General features: G+C 39.5%; 1 protein-coding gene across 4 annotated transcripts in view; it reads right to left on the reverse strand.

The window, feature by feature from the left end:
• Nucleotides 1-12,157, reverse strand: part of LOC149543802 (ribonuclease J-like) — a 306,576-nt gene that overhangs the window by 42,450 nt on the left and 251,969 nt on the right. The window lies entirely within an intron of this gene.

Below are 12,157 nucleotides of genomic sequence, written 5' to 3' on the forward strand. Positions count from 1 at the left end.
AGATGTAGTAGAGAATAAAGTAATATTGTATTTAGCACTTGTTAAGCTTGCGAGTTGGGTAGTTAGGAAGTGAGGGAATGCGTCGGTGGGTCTTCCTAACCAACCAACCATTTTTATAAGCACTTGGAATATTGATAATGTACTCATGATGTTTTGGTATGAATAAAGTAAAGCATTCTATCACCATTCTAGTATTGTGGTAATAAGGTAACTTCCATGTTATTTCTCAATATACATGTCGTGATCATCTCGTGAATTTAAGTAGTATTTCCATTCTACACCCTTGGTATGGTAGAGCTGCTTTAGTTGGGACATTATCTGTGCAGAGGGCGTTCACATGGATCTTGATAAGATATGTGATATCTTAGAGTAGCCTACACCTAAGAACCTGACACACTTGAGAGGGCTCATTGAGCTTTGCACTTTCTACTGTAGGTTTGTGGTAGGTTTCTCGAGACATGCAGCTCCCCTTACGAATTTGACTCGTAAGGGAGCCTTTCACTAGACTCCTTAGGCACAGGGGTGCTTTGAGAAGTTCAAAGTTATCATGACTTAATGCCTTGTTTTAGCTTTGTTGGATTTTTTGAGGCCATTTAATTTGTACTATGATGCCTTAAGAAAGGGTATTAGAGTAGTATTCTCCCAAAATCGTTATCCCGTAGCTTTTGAGAGGAGGAAGCTACAAGGTTCTGAGAGATCATTCAGGGTCTATGATAAGGAAATATTGGCCATTATGCCTTCTTTGGCCAAGTTCAAGGAGTACTTAATAGGGAGCAAATTTTGCATTAAGACTGATCTTAACAACGTGAAGCATTTCTTAGACAATGAGACCTGGATGAAAGGTAGCAAAAGTGGGTCAGTAAGCTGCAGTCTTATGATTTCGACATTTCCTACATTAAGGGGAGGCATAATGTTGTTGTTGACGCCCTTTCTAGGGGACGCCATTTATGCTTGGTTACTAAGATTGTTGGGGGTTGGAGGCACTTGATCATAGTTGAGTATGTTAGAGATCAATAAGCAGTTGGTATTGTCGGTGGCAGTATTCAGGACAATAGTTATACCCTTGCAAATGAGTTGATCATTTACAAAAGGATTTATTTGGTTTGAGGATCAGGTGTTCCTGAGATCATTCTTAAAGCCTTTCATGATTCCCTTGTGGCTGGTCATCCTAGATTTTTCAAGACATACAGGTAGATTCGGGAGATATTTAATTGGAAAGGCTTGAAGACATATGTGCAGTGTTGTGTTTGTGAGTGCTTTGTTTGTCAGTAGAACAGGAGCATACTTACCCTATAGGGTTGCTGCTTTCATTTCCCATCACTGAGCAGAAGTGGGAGAGTATATCTATGGACTTCCTTATGGACTTTCCTAAAGCCCAGGATAGCGATTGTATTTATGTGGTAGCAGTCTGACTCACTAAGTATGCTCATTTTTCCCCTATCACTACTACATATTCAACTATGCAGTTAGATGAGTTGTTCTTCTGGGAGGTGTTCAAGTTGCATGGTTTACCTTGGACTATAGTGAGTGATTGTGATAGCAGGTTTCTGAGTCACTTCTAGTAGGAGGTTTTTTGATTGTATGGGATGGAATTGACTCTGAGTGCCAATTACCACCCCCATACTGATGGTTAGATTGAGATTATGAATAAGTGGGTGGAGGGATATCTGTGAAACTATGTTTCTTCTTAGTAGAGGGCTTGGGTGAAGTTGATTCATCTGTGAGTATTGTTATAACTTTACTCACCATATGACTCTACATATGTCACCCTTCAGAGATCTGCATGGATATGATCCTCCAAGTTTCATGGATTTATCATGTAGTGATAGTAGAGTGCCCAACGCGGGTGATATGCTATAGGATAGTCAAGACATTATGATGTCATTGAGAGATCATATTCGAAGGGCACAAAATTATTAGAAGCAGTATGCTGATCAGAGTAGGACGACTTGCTCCTTTCAGGTGGGTGATATGGTTTATTGTATGTCGCAATTGTATAGCCAGTCTTCCATTGGGAAGAACGAAGTTGAGAAGCTCAAGCCTCAATATTATGATCCCTTCTGTGTGGTGAAGCATGTTAGTGAGGTGGCTTATGAGTTGGATCTGTTAAATGATAGCAGGGTACATAAAATGTTTCATGTTTTGAGCCTCCTGTTAGGCAGACATGTGGTCCCGTCTCCTGTGTTGCCACCACTAGATGGTGAGGGCATACTTGAGTTGATACTTGAAATTCTCGATACCAGGGAGAGATGGTTGCCGAGGAAGACTATCAGAGAGTTTTTGGTCAAATGGCAGGGCCTACCGGATGAGGATGTCACTTGGGAGCCTGAGGATATTCTTCAACACCCTAGATTGCGATTGCTTGGGGACATGCAATCTTGGGGAGGGAGGATTATAATGTACCCATTTTAGCAAGTTCTGGGAAGCAGGGTTGGTCAACTCATCATCACAACCCTCGCGAGTTGATAGTTGGATTTGAGGGTCTTAGTTCTATACTTTCTATTTTTGGTATATTTGTGAACGATTGCTATTTTTGGCAGTGTAGAGTTGCCACAGTAATGTTTGTCTTTCATTCAATCATTTGCACAGGATGGATTGTTTATTGGGTAATCATATTTATTGCATTTGTTATGAGGCTTATAATTATTTAGTGCACTTTATGTTATAAAGTGATGTTGTGTAGTTGAAGCCTCTTAAGTGAAAGGTGCAATGTTGAAGCCAAGTTGCACAAGGAGATTATAAATATGGCTCTAATTTTGAGAATTAGATCGAATTGATTATAATTTGCTTTTGTGTTTTGCTGAGGGTTTGAATTCTGGAGTTTGCTTGAAAATTGCATTGCAAGTTGTTGCTGAAGTATAGCAATTTGCCATCACTCCTTACTGTTTCTTACTATGCCTGAGGGGTTTGATTATGAGGAAATCAACTGGTATTGGTGGGAATTTGATGCTTACTGAACATACTGTTCATGTTCTAGGAATTTGGCTTGGTTATTGTAGGTTGTCATTCCACTAATTAGGCAGCGATTCAACATTTGCAAAGACGTGCCTGCATTTAGAGGGCCTGCATGACCTTTCTTAAGGGTCAATGTTACACATTTCAAGGCCTACGAACAATCTATAGAGCCTTGCAATCTATCCCATGGTCTGCCTTTTTCATATCAGAACCTGTATATATTTTAGTGGCCTGCAGTTGCAGTTAAAAGAGACCTGAGACTCCAGCAATGGCCAGCGTTCATAATTAAGGCCCAGCATTCAAGTAATTGGTGCTTAGTGTTTAGAATTTAGCTCTACTTTGGTGATTGCAATCAAACTGGGAACCTCTACATCCAGAATTGGAGACTTTACAATCAAACAGCCATCTATATTGGTGCGGTGAACATCATCTAATAATTGTAATCATTGTACTTGAAGCATATAAACAGGTTCCTTGCATTGTATTTGAATTTACAGCAAAATCCTTTATAAATGTTATTCTTTCCATCATTTTAGAATTAAAGAAGTTGAAGTTGTCATTGTTATTTCTTTGGCATTGTAATTCTTCATTTCTCTTCGTCCAAAAATTCAATAAAACAATATACTCCCAAAAAACACATAAAAAATCAGAAAAACACAAAAAAAATGCATCTTGCTTCATGAGCATTTCAGTTAGAGACTATCTAGGGTCTTTACAATCTTGGCTAATATCATTATTAATGAAAAAGTTGCTTTTCTAGTGCACAAGATGGCAAGGTTTTCCACACATCATATCATCATCCTTCAAGACCCTTGAGTAGAGAGGGACCAAGAAAAGCAAACGGCAACAAATAGTACAATGGTCACCGATTTTGGCGATGCCAGAGGTCATTGAGCAATGAAAGTGCGAGTACCCTTAGTAGTTTTAGGAATAGTGACCAAACATACCAAAGTGTTTGGAGATAAACCGCTAGGAAGACCACTGGATAATGTCGTCGATAAAGATTGAGTAGCTGACGAGTTGATGTTGTCGGTAAAGATTTTGTAGCCGATGGGTAGATTAGGATTGTTTTGTAGCCGACGGACCTCTTCGAGAAAGTTCGGCGGAAAGTATTTATACCCCATCTGGGTACATTGTAAATCATCTTATCGGATCTTATCATCAGTTATGTAATCTCTTGGCATATGCGAATAAAGGAGTACTGCTGTTGCTGTTCTTGTTCATTGTCTGTGTGCATTAATCAATTAATCTATGCGGTAAACATTTGGCGCCGTTGCCCCATGAACCTGGAAGGTGGGAGGAATGAAACTTAATGCCAAATCAGCTTAATAAGGATCGAAATAAGATAAGGGGAAAAGATGGAATACGTACTGCGCAAGAAAATTTAATTTTGGCACAGCAAGCCAAACGCAAAAGCAGGTTCTAGAAGATTGCCAATGGACACAAAAACGCGGAGGAATCGTTAGAGGAGACTCGACAGTAGGTAGAGTTGGAGGAAGAAGCAAGGGAGGAGTTTTTGAATTTGTATTCGCTGAGGGAAGAGAATCTAGACGGAAGAGAATTGACTCGCACGGCTCGGAGTGTCGAGGAAGCATGAGCGTGGAGTGAACTCTTCGTCTGGGATACACTTCCGCAGGGGACAACTTCAGAAGATTCTTCTTCACCAAGGTTCGCAGCTGTTGAGACTGCCGGTGTGGGAGAGCAGACCACTGGTGTGAGAGAGAGACCACCGATGTGGGAGTGCAGACCGCCGGTGTGAGAGAGCAAACTACCGGTGTGAGAGAGAAGACTGCCGGTGCGGGAGTGTAGATCGTCGATGCGGGAGTGCACACCGCTAGTGTGGGAGTGCAAAGCCACGCTGTGGCAGTGAACAACGCCAATGTTGCAAGACCAAGCAACGCCCATTTACAAAATCTAGTAGTGATGGTAGGACCAAAAGAAAAGCTGCTGAAGTTTGATAGCGATGGTACGGCCGACCCCATCCGACATTGCAAGACATGCGAGACGATTTGGAGGGTAAATGGTATAACAGATGCAAACGAATGGGTAAGGCAATTTTCGGCAACCCTACGAGGTGTCGCAATTGATTGGTTTGTGGATACAAATCCACAAAAGTTAAATAGCTGGGACAACATTAAAAAGGAGTTTATCACAGAATTTCAACCGTTGCACGATGATAACGAAATTGTCGCAGAGATATACAATACGAAGCAAGGGAAGAATGAAATTGTCTGCGTCTACGCCAAGAAATTAAAAGATTTGATAAGTAAAATGGAAAATAAGCCAACAGACAGACTACAGAAGAGATGGTTCATGGAAGGCCTACACCCAAAGTTGCGGAAGAAGATGAAAATTGTGCCGCCGTCATCATACACAGAAGCATACAATAGAGCAATGAACTTGGAAAGCAAGTAGAGGACGAAAAAGAAAAAGAAGAATAGCTCCTCCAACTCAGATGACAACACATCTTCCGAAGAGGATAGCAGTAATGATGAAAACAGTAGCCAGAAGGTCCGCACACTATAGAAGGACATGATCCGTATGATGAAGGAATTAAAAAACATGCAGAAGGAGACAAAGGGAAGCGAGCTGTGGTGCACGGAGTGTAAGACGGAAGGTCATACTAAAGGGTCCCACCCAAAGAACCAATTTTGCGACATCTGTCAGATCATGGGACATTCCACAAAAGAATGCCCCTTCAATATGAAAACCATAGGACCTCAACAAGTGCTCCTAACATAGGCAGCTTCCACATCAGGAGTGAACAGAAACACAAACATTGATAGTGCCATGTCGGGTGGGTACAAAAACAATAGCAGAGGGCAAAACAACAACAATGCAAACAATAACAATAACAATGGCAGGAGGAGTCGAATTCAGTATGATGTGAACGACCGACCGATAGTTCAATGCCGCACATGCAATTTGTGGGGCCACTTCGCCTGAGACTGTACAACGGAAAACACACCAAAATTACTATGCAGATAGTGCGGACCCGGCGATCATGGAGCTGCCAAGTGCTTGATGTGTGGAGTGAATCTGATCATCGTCGAGACAAACGAAGAGCAGGTACTGGCAATCACATAGAAACAAGCAAAACTATACCTCGACCCAGCAGAAGAAAAGAAGAGGCTGGAGGAAGTACAGAAGGAAATTGAGAAAGCAACATAGGCGGAGACATCTTAGTTGAAGGACACTGCGGGCAGCTCACCAAGGAACTGCGCAGAACAAAACATTGTACGGCAGATACTGCAAACTGAGGTACCCATCAAAATAAGCGATCTGTTGCTCAAAATGCCTTAACTCCGATCGACACTCACAAATATTGTGCCAGCAGCTAAGTTACTAGGAGAACCAGGAAGAGGGAAGGAAATTGCCATCGGTGGAGAAGACCCAATGTTATTAGCCCTCACATCCGGACGGCATCCGACGGTCGTTGAGATGGGGATCCTTGGACATGTTCTCATAGACACAATAGTCAACGGAGGGTCCGGCGTAAATGTCTTACCCAAGGACACCTGGAGAAAGCTAGGACAGCCGACGTTGTGGCCCCCTACATTTCAGTTGCTGACAGCGGACCAACATGGCATAAAACCTCTCGGCATTCTAATGGCGCAACCGGTGATAATTGGCACACAGCTGTTCTTACTGGACTTCGTCGTGATTCTGTTGAAGAGAAAAGGATATGACGCCATCCTAGGCTGCGGATGGCTTATTCAAGCCAAAGTTAGACACGACTGGAAGAAAAACACCCTGTCACTTGAAAGTAAAGGCCGGAGATTTGTCATTGATTTGCACACCTAGATGGTGGGGGAAGAAGCTCTGTCATTAGATTCTGAAGAAGAAGATGAAGGGAGGCAGCTTATGGAACCAAATCAAGAGGGAGTCCTGTGGTTGGAAGGAGGATCAACGAACGACGATTTGGATTTTGTCAATGGTCTTTACCACTAGCAGATAGAAGACTACGAACTCTTTTTGAGTTGTAATATGTTAAGGGTCGACGAAGGTGAGAAAAGAGGAAAATGAATGTCTAAAGGAATATAGAGAAGTGTTAGAAGGAAAGGCGGTTACGACTGAAGCTAAGGGGAAGAACATACAGTACGAACCCAAACAAAAAAAGATCCCACCGTCCAACACACGATGAACAGATCGCATAGAAAGAAAAGAATACACTGCATCATAAAATTAGTTGAAGGGTGCCAACAACAAAGAAATAAACTAGATGGGCGACGACTGCAAGCACAATGGGCTACGGAAGTTACACAAAATAGGCAGAAGATTTCTTTTCTAAGAAGTGAAAACCATGATGGAGGCAAGAGTTCATCTCAAGAAAGTTGTACCATAGGTACCGAATCCGGATCAAAAGATAAATATGTTGGGATGTCCACAACGGGGGGGAGTAGGTGTAATTTTAGTAAATTTTGGTACACATCAGCATCCGGTGCCATCTCTTCAAATGGTTCATCCAGTTCTCGATTCTCTAAGCATCCGACCAACAAGAGGACAGATTCAGGTAGGAGAGTCCCTGATGGTCGTGATTCAGTAAGGGCTCAACATAAGGGGAAGGTGTCAGTGGCAAGCAATACAGTCCAGTTTTGCAAAGAAGTTTTGTGGATGGGATGTTCTGTAGACACTATGTGTCCTGTAGACTGTTCCACGGACACAAGGTGTCCCGGGGACGCATGGCCGCGGACACTGTGTCCCGCGGACTGTTCCGCAGACACAAGGTGTCCCACGGACGCATGGCCGCGGACACTAGGTGTCCCACGGACTGTTCCGCAGACACAAGGTGTCCCACGGACGCATGGTCGCAAATAGTAGGTGTCCCGCGGATGCGTGGCTGAGGACACCTGTGCCCCCACGGATGCGTGGCTGCAGACACCTATGCCCCCACGGATGCATGTCCACTTTGCATTTATATATATCTAAACTCTGCTTATTTCTTTTGTCTTCTCTTTAATTAACTCATTAGATGCATCTTCTCATTGAAATTTGCAAAAAAATGAATTTTGAATTAATTTTTAGCATTTTTTTAGGTTCCTGAGTTTTCCTGAGTATTTTTTTAAATGGCCAATTTTTTCCCAAATAAACTTTTAGGGGGCTTGGCGAGTTGTTGCCAAGTCCGAGTTTTCCAACTATGATCATTGTTGTCCTGAATTTTGTCACCACAAAATGTAGGTAACAATACGTAACTTTTTCAACTTAGTTTCGCATTTCTCTAAGATTAGTTCATTATTTAATTGGTTAATATTGATCAATCAATTGACTTCAATTCATATAATTTTATTGAAAGCTTTCGTCAAGTCTTTTTCATTTTTCTATTTGGTGAGCCTATGCTTGAGTTTTGAAGCCCTCAACGTCATTTTTCATGTTTTTGAGTGTGTTTGTTTTCTTTTGGTCCTTTAGTTTTTGTCAAACCCTTGCTTTTGGTTTTCCCTTCAATTTAATGTATCTTTGGACTTAATCAGATTTGACAATCAAAAGATATGACCATTTAAGTGCCCAAAAAGTTTACCTCGAGATGCAATTGCATAATTTAAAATATCATGTTATTTTAATGTTGACATTCAGTTTTTGAAATTTATAACATAAATTGACTTTATATTATGTTTTTTAAGTTACTTTATCACAAAATAAATCACTTAAGTGACTATAGAGCACTTTATGTTATATTTTCATGTTGAGTTGCTTTTTAAAATTTTCAGTGACCATATTAACTATATAGTTTAATTTAAATTACTTTTATGTTTAATTTTAAACATCTAACTAAATATTACTTTTTGAATAATATTTGCATATAGTAAATAAACTATACAGTCTAACTATTATTTTGGACCCAATTAAGCGATATTTCCTCAAAAATCAATTGAACATGTGCTTAGTTGATCATTTAAGTTATGTGAAGGCATCTTTCAACCTAATAAGTAGGAGATAATTTCCACAGCTAGTCAAATTGTGATATTGCTATCAGGATTTTACTGTGTGAGTTTTGAGTCAAACTCATTGACCCATGTTTCATGAGTAGTGATTCAAAATGAATCCATCTCTCATGAGAATAAATGGAACACTTAGCACTCATTGGATCTAGGTGATGCTCATTGTAAGTTGAGCATCACCTAAATCCAATGAGTGCTAAGTGTGAGGTGAGCATCACCTAGATCCAATGAGTGCTAAGTGTTACATTTATTCTCATGAGAGATGGATTCATGTTGAATCACTACTCATGAAACATGGGTCAATGAGTTTGACTCAAAACTCACACAGTTAAATCCTGATAGCAGTATCACAATCTTTCAACCTATTTACATGTAAATATGTAATGAACCTCCAAGAGTGCTTTTTGCACTAAAAATGCATGCAATGGACTTCGTAGAGTCCATTTTGCATTAAAAATTTTCTATACATGTAATTACATCTTGAGTCCACATTTTAGTTTTCCAAAGTTAAAATTGTCAAAAACATATTACATATTGCATAGTTTCAAAATATGTAATGCCTTCCGAGAGTGTGTTTTGCATTGTTTGCCCATGTTGCAAGTTTTAAAATATGTAATGAGACCTTGGGAGTGTGTTTTTCTTACTCAACCTCTAAAGGCATAATTTTAAAACATGTAAGGAAGCCTCTAAAGTGCATTTTGCATAGATTTGCACTTGCATTTTAAAACATGTAATGAGGCTTGGAGAGCATTTTGCCTCTTGCCTCCATATACATGTTATTTAAAACATGCAAAACACTTGGAGAGTGTGTTTTGCATAGAGGAGCAAATAACTTTCAGTTTAGAACAAAGTAACGAGAATCGGAATCGGATCGGAATTGGCAAAAGCTGAATCAAATTGTGAATCGGCCATGAATTAGAATCGAATCGGCCACGAATCAACAAATTTAAAAAACCCTTGAAATTTAGTGAATAACTTATTTCATAAATCCTTTATCGCTGATTCGATTCACTAATTCACAAAAAATTGTTTGGCTTGAATTGAATCACCAAATCACGTGAATCGCCACGATTCTCAGAACTATGGTTTAAAACATGCAAAGCCTCTTATGGAATGTGTTTTTGCATTCCATATCATGCATTTGTTTCTTGAGACTGTGTTTTTGCTCCAAGAACACAAAAATGCTCATACTCATGCAAGGATAGGGCACATTTTTGAAGAAAAACACCCACATTTCTCTATTTAAAGTTATGAAATCCATCACAAGAAGGGTGTTTTGTGATTTAATGCATACACATACATTTGGAGACCATGGTTTTGCATATCCAAGCCAAAAACAACCCAGATTTTTTCTTGAAAAAGCCACATTTTTGTCAAAAACGCCCAGAAATCAGCATTTTCCATCAACATTTTGGCATTGGAGAGCCATGTTTTTTCATTTGGATCCATGTATTAGCATTCAGGGAAGACATTTTTGCATTCACAAGTCAAAAACAACTACTATATATGCATCTTGGAGCCAATTTTTTGCCAAAAACCCTAGATTTTGGCATTTCAAGCTCACATGTTTGGTCCAATAGGGGACATTTTGGAGTTTTGATGCATGTTTATGCATTTGGTGATCATGTTTTTATCATTCTTGGTCAAAAACATTTCATATTCTTGCAAAAAAAGGGCATGTTTTTACCCAAAAACACCCCATATACTTGGTATTTTGCAAAAACGTCTTGCATATTAGGGATTTAAGGGCACATTATTGGCTTCCCCATCCATAAACACCTCATCTATTGCTCATTTTGGATTCATCATTGCAAGGTTTGAAAAGGTCAAACTTTGGTTTCAAAGTTGGAGAGGAGTCTTTCATTGGAACTTCTTTCTCCTCCAATTTTAGGCTCTTTTATCTCTAAGCAAGTACACACTTTCAACTTTGCTTGTCAATTCATGTTTTTCTTGCTATTTTGTTGCATTTTATGGCTTGTTATTGCACACTTATTCAAAGACATGCCATCTTCATTTTAACACACTTAGATTTTCCCCAAACTCCAAAATCAAAATTGCATGTAGAAAAAGTTTGTCAAGTTTGAGTCAAAGCAAGGTACATGTTTTTGTTTTGCTTGTTTGTTTGCTTGCTTATTTTGGAAGAAAGTTAAAGAATGTTTCCCAAGAATGCAAGTTCATATTGCATCCATTTCACTTTCCACCCTTCCATGCAAATGCATCACATCTTTTTGTATCCCACCAATTCATGTCAACACATATTGCATTCATTTCCTTCATGTGCAATTACATGTGATCTCATTCTCTATCCTCAATTACATATAATTCCATCCTTCATATACATTTACATATATCCATTTTCCAAACAACTTACATGTAATCTCATCCTTCGAACCTAGATTACATGTAATTTTGTAAATCACTTTACACGTAATTACCTCCAGAGGGCTCTATTTTGGTTAAAGGTCACACTTTTAAACACCAAAGTCGCCATTTGCACTCATCCATATGCATACCAACTTGTAGCCTTGGCAATACCCACAAAAGTCCATTATTGCCCACATGTAATCCATCCTTCTAAGTCCGAGGTTGGCCCTTTCCATCCAAATACATATGCTTTCCGGTTCATTTCTAGTCATCATATGTATTCCATAAGTATTTAATCCATACTTTGAACGCTCATCCCACATGGATTCGTCATTGTAACTCAAATCCCAAAGTTTTCATGATCCAATCTCATTAGAAGCTGTTTTCATCTTCATGTTGTGGCACACTCTTCAAGATGTGTCAAAACTTCAAAGAACAAAGATATCTTGAGATCGTGTGGGAATTCGCCAAACACTTTGCTTCAAAAAAAAATTGCAAATGCTTGTGGGAAAGTTGTTCTAGGTTTACATCCGAATATCATAGAGAAGGTATTCAAAGTGTCAGAGACTCCATAATGTGTCAATCTACAAAAGAGAATTCATGACAACTTGAACAAGAAAAAGCTTGATCATATCAAGTTTTCAAATGACAACAGGCAACTCATCAAAGAGTCAGAGGCTATCAAAAGACACAACACCACGATTATCAAGGTGAATGCAGTGGCACAAAATATAGGAACTTCCGATCCTCTGATTATCTGGCTTTTCATCATCAAGTACAAGGCCTTTGCTGATAATCTACAGGATTGATTCATTCAAAATCAACAAACTTAACATTTTCTTCAAGGGTATTTTATGTCTATAGATTGGAGAGGATGTATTGCATGAAATTGTGTAATTAGA

Source organism: Cupressus sempervirens, chromosome 8 (assembly GCF_028749045.1).
Source record: "Cupressus sempervirens isolate cs-2001-9-10 chromosome 8, ASM2874904v1, whole genome shotgun sequence".
Classification (NCBI taxonomy): domain Eukaryota; kingdom Viridiplantae; phylum Streptophyta; class Pinopsida; order Cupressales; family Cupressaceae; genus Cupressus; species Cupressus sempervirens.